Source organism: Manihot esculenta, chromosome 8, assembly GCF_001659605.2.
Source record: "Manihot esculenta cultivar AM560-2 chromosome 8, M.esculenta_v8, whole genome shotgun sequence".
NCBI classification, from domain to species: Eukaryota; Viridiplantae; Streptophyta; class Magnoliopsida; order Malpighiales; family Euphorbiaceae; genus Manihot; species Manihot esculenta.
The window spans coordinates 31219837-31225836 of NC_035168.2; positions in this window are offsets into that span (position 1 = coordinate 31219837).

Genomic DNA, 6000 nt, shown 5'->3' on the forward strand with positions numbered 1-6000 from the left:
GTAGGGATTCCGATGCCGGAATCTAGCCGGGTATTACACTCAAATCTTCAAAAACAAAAGAAAACTCATGAATTTTCTAAGAAATTTGAAGGAAAAACAATAAGAGCATCAAAAGGAGGGCAAGGACTCACCTCTGCCCGAAAATGGAGAGAAAGATCTCTCATTTTCGGGTTGAATGCCTCTTATAGGTGGCTGGAGAAACCACCTTCGGCAACCGAATAGGTAGGTCCTGCGGCGGCATGGAGGAACCATTTTCGGCGGCTGAACTTGGGGTTTGCTCGAAAAAATTTTCCTCAAGATTAAAAATTCAAAATTCAAATTCATTTTATGAAAACCCTAATTTTACCCTTCTAAGAGATTCCAGCCTCGAGATTTCGGATTCCGACAGGGATTCCGTCGAAGATTGGAATTTCGACGCTAGAGTTTAGCCGGGTATTACATTCTCCCCCCTTAAGAACATTCATCCCCGAATGTTCAACAAAGCAAACAAGCATTCATAAACATTAAAAACACTAATGAAAACATAAGACACTTACTTTAAAAGAGATAGGGGTAGTGCTTAAGCATTGACTCTCGGGTCTCCTAGGTGCACTCTTCCATGTTGTGGTGATTCCAAAGAACTTTCACTATCGTGATTTCCTTGTTCCTCAGCTTTTTGATATGCGTGTCTACGATCCGAACTGGTTGCTCAACATAGGTGAGATCTCCTAGGATCTCCACATCAAGTTCATTAAGAACCTTGCCCGGATCTGATACGAATTTCCATAACATAGAAACATGGAAAACTGGATGGATTCTCTCCATAGAAGCAGGTAAAGCTAACTTGTAAGATACATTCCCAATCCTTTGCAGGATTTCAAAGGGCCCAATGTACCTTGGAGCTAGTTTACCTTTCTTTCCAAAACGAATCACCCTCTTCATAGGAGACACCTTAAGCAACACCATATCTCCCTCTTGGAAAACAACTTGCCTTCTTCGGACGTCTGCGTAGCTCTTCTGCCTACTTACAGTAGTTCTTATTCTCTCTCTAATAATAGGCACTACCCTGCTGGTAATCTCTACTAATTCTGGCCCTGCTAAGGCTCTTTCTCCCACTTCTTACCAGCAGACAGGTGATCTGCACTTTCTCCCATATAAAGCTTCATAAGGAGCCATCCCAATGCTAGCATGGTATCTGTTATTGTAGGCAAACTCTACCAATGGTAGATGTTGCTTCCAAGAACCACCAAAGTCTAGCACACACATCCTTAGCATGTCTTCTATAGTTTGGATGGTCCTCTCTGACTGTCTATCAGTCTGTGGATGGAAAGTAGTGCTAAAGTCTAGCCTTGTGCCCATAGCATTTTGCAGACTCCACCAGAATCTAGAGGTAAACTGAGGTCCCCTATCTGACACTATCGAAACTGGAGCTCCATGCAGCTTGACAATTTCTTCCACATATACCTGCGCCAACTTGTCCATAGAGTAACCACTCCTGACAAGAATAAAGTGAGCAGATTTGGTCAATCTGACCACTATCACCCATATAGAGTCTAGTCTGTTGGACGTTGCTGGTAATCCCACTACGAAATCCATCGCCACGTGTTCCTATTTTCACTCTGGAATCGGTAGTGGGTTAAGCACCCCAGCTGACTTCTGATATTCTAACTTCACCCTCTAACATATCTCACAAGCGGATACAAACTGAGCCACTTCCCTCTTCATAGCTGGCCACCAATAAACTTTCTTCAGATCCTGATACATTTTGGTGGCCCTAGGGTGAATACTGTATCTGGCATTATGAGCTTCTCTCATAATGTCTCCTTTCAAGCTTACGTCATCTAGTACACACAATCTATTTTCGTAATGGAGGATCCCTTTGTTGTCGAATCTAAAATCACCATTCTTGCCTGTCTGAACAGCTCTAGCTATTTTCACCAACTCGGGGTCCTTGTGCTGTTTCTGTGCCACTTGCTCCAGAAACACGGGTGTTACTTTCATCTGCGCTACTAATGCGCCTGTACCAAACAACTCGAACTGCAAGCCTTCGCTGACAAGCTTGTAAAATTCTTTCACCATTGGTCTTCTCTCTACTGTGACGTGGGATAAACTGCCAAGTGATTTCCGGCTAAGAGTATCTGTCACTACATTTGCTTTACCCGGATGATACTGAATTTTGCAATCATAATCGCTAAGCAGTTCTACCCATCTCCTTTGCCTCAAGTTCAACTCTTTCTGACTCAAGATGTTTTGCAAACTTTTATGATCTGTAAAGATCTCACATTTTACCCCATACAGGTAATGCCTCCACATCTTGAGTGCAAAGATCACAAATACCATCTCTAGATCGTGTGTAGGATAATTTAACTTGTGCTTCTTTAATTGTCTAGAAGCGTAAGCAATTACCCTTTCATTCTGCATCAACACACAACCTAGTCCCACTCGGGATACATTACAAAACACTGTGAAATCCTCATTACTCGTAGGCAGAGCTTGTAACGACCCGACAATCGGACCGCTACCGGCGCTAGGATCCAGATCGGCTTAAGGCCGCCGGGACCCGTAGCAAGCCCGACATATAACCTGTAAACCTGTATAATCCCATACATGATCAACAACATACATAAAAATTAAAACTTTTCTTTCCATACTCATCAACCAAACTCAACCTGTGCATGCACTATAACATAACTCAAAAACATTGATCCCTCTGTGGGATCTCATCAGTGCCCCAAATGGGTGACATAACATATGTTGAGTTGGTTTGCATAAACATCATAAAAAAATCTCTAAGATCATGTATTAAAAGGGATACAACAATCTATGGTCAAGCACACTCTAACATCCATAAACATCATTTGATTACACATCTATACTGATTAAGACATTACATTACAATTCGATCATGTCCATTGCTAGCTATTACATAAGCATGACTTCTTTACTCTATCCAGACTCCCGCACTATACTGTACCTGCAAGCCTGGGGGTAAAGGGAGAGGGGTGAGCTAAAAGCCCAGTGAGTAGGACTATAAAACATATTAACACTATGCTCCAATGAAATGCATCATAACACAGACAATTCACATAAGGGTTGGGTGAACTTGTCACCAATTAGTCCAAGCTAACTCTGTGCCAGGCCGTAGCATGGGGTCCTGGTCTTCCTGTCATACATACATTACTTACCATTGCCCCAGGGCCTCCTCTGGGCTCCTGGTCTTCGAGTCCCATAACCGTGCCAGGCCGTAGAATGGGGTCCTGGTCTTTCCTTACTCTGTGCCAGGCCGTAGAATGGGGTCCTGGTCTTCCTGTCATGGACTAATTGGGTCATCCAATATTCACCCACATCAACAACAATCGATGCAATGCGGCATATTCGTGAAACTAATGCAATCATCCTATTGCATAATCATAATGCATGAAACATGATAAAACATTTAATTTAAAAGATTAAGTTTAGTTCCACTCACCTCTGGCTGACTCTGACAACACCGAAGCAGCTGAACTCACTGCTGGGGTCCTCGGTTCCTCGGGTCCGAACCTACACAGGTGGACTCAAATGAGGGACCAAACATACCTGAACATAACTATAAACTACTCCCCAAAAACCCCCTAAAACATCATGAAACAACCATACAAAATCATGCAAAGGAGGCCTGGACGGGGCACTTTCGGTGGCAGGTTCGGCGGCCGAAAGTCCCTCCAGAGCCGAAAGTCAAGCAGGTTCGGCGGCACCTTCGGCGGCCAAAACTCCCAGACAGAGACGAAACTCATGCATGTTCGGCGGCACTTTCGGCGGCCGAAACTGCCAGACAGAGACGAAAGTCTCCCTCTCGGGGGCAAGCTTCGGCAGCCGAAAGGCTGCCTCCCCAGCCATGTTCGGAGGCCGAAAGTCCTTCGGCTGCCGAACCTGGTTTCTGCCAAAGGGCAGAAACTTGGCTCCCTATGCACATTTCGCCTCCAAACCTTTCCAACATGCATCAAACCTATTCTACAACACACAAACACAAACATACATGTTCCTAGGGGCCTCAAACCAACATAAACCCCATCTACAACACATCAAGAAACTCACATTGCTCAAGAACATACATTTATACCCATAAACTCCAAAAACATAACCATAACCTAAACATGCATTCTACCCCATAGATCTACTTAAAACTTACTTAAAACATGCAATGAGCTTAAGATCGGCTCTTACCTCTTGAAGATCGAGAGAGAGACGACCTAAACTCGAAGTTGGGAGAGATTGGGTTCTTGAACCTCCAAGCTCCAAAACTTTGCTCAAAAGCTTTAAATCTTCAAAACAAAGTTAAAACAAATGAAAACCTTGAAAGATCTAGAGGAAAGACGCCAAAGATGGGTGAGGGGCGGCGGAGACTCACCTTGGCCGAAAATGGGGAAAAAGCTCGCCCGTTTTCGGCTAAGGGACCCTTTTATAGTGGCTGGCCAGACCACGTTCGGGGGCCGAATGTGCCTCCGCATGCATGCCATGTTCGGCGGCCGAACTTGAGGTTCGGAGGCCGAACCTGAGTTTTTCCTCCAAAGCTATTTTCATGCAAAAACTCATTTTCTTTCATGCTTAAAACATAAAACACATTAAAACATTTTATAAAAACATGGTTTTACCCTACTAGAGGCTTCCGACATTCGAGATTCCACCGGACGGAAGGAATTCCGATACCGGAGTCTAGCCGGGTATTACATTCTCCCCCCCTTAAGAACATTCGTCCCCGAATGTTCCTCAACTAACATATAGCATGGCATACACATAACATACACATAAAACACATAGAACTCACAAGGGACAAACCTCAGAAAAGATAAGGGTATTGCTGGAGCATGGACTCCCGTGTCTCCCAGGTGCACTCTTCCATATTGTGGTGGTTCCATAGGACTTTCACCATCGGGATTTCCTTGTTTCTCAGCTTCCTGATCTGGGTGTCTATGATCCGCACTGGCTGCTCAACATAGGTGAGATCCTCTTGGATCTCCACATCAGGCTCACTAAGAACCTTGCCCGGATCTGACACAAATTTCCTCAACATTGAAACATGGAAAACCGGATGGATTCTTGCCATAGAAGCAGGCAAATCTAGCTTGTACGACACATTCCCAATCTTCTGCAAGATTTCAAAGGGTCCGATGTATCGTGGGGCTAGTTTACCTTTCTTCCCAAAGCGAACCACTCCTTTCATTGGAGACACCTTGAGCAATACCAGATCCCCCTCCTGGAACTCTACTTGCCTTCTGCGGATGTCTGCATAACTCTTCTGTTTGCTTGCAGCCGTCTTGATTCTTTCTCTGATTAAGGGTACCACCCTGCTGGTGATCTCTACTAACTCAAGCCCTGCCAAGGCCTTTTCTCCAACTTCCTCCCAGCAAACAGGTGACCTGCACTTCCTCCCATATAAAGCTTCATATGGAGCCATCCCGATGCTAGCATGATGGCTGTTATTGTAGGCAAACTCCACTAAAGGTAGATGCTGCCTCCAAGAACCGCCAAAGTCCAGCACACACATTCTTAGCATATCTTCTATGGTCTGGATGGTCCTCTCTGACTGTCCGTCTGTCTGTGGATGGAAGGCAGTGCTAAAATCCAACCTGGTACCCATGGCATCCTGCAGACTCTGCAAAAACCTGGAGGTGAACTGGGGTCCTCTATCTGACACTATAGAAACAGGAACCCCATGCAGTCTGACTATCTCTTCAACATACACCTGCGCCAATTTGTCCACAGAATAGCCACTCCTGACAGGGATGAAGTGAGCAGATTTGGTGAGTCTATCCACAATCACCCATATGGAGTCCAATCTGTTGGACGTCGCCGGTAACCCCACTACGAAGTCCATAGCTATATTCTCCCATTTCCACTCTGGAATAGGTAGCGGGATAAGCATTCCAGCCGGCTTCTGATGTTCCAGCTTCACCCTCTAACAAACTTCGCAGGTTGACACAAACTGTGCCACTTCTCTCTTCATAGCTGGCCACCAATAAACTTTCTTCAGATCCTGATACA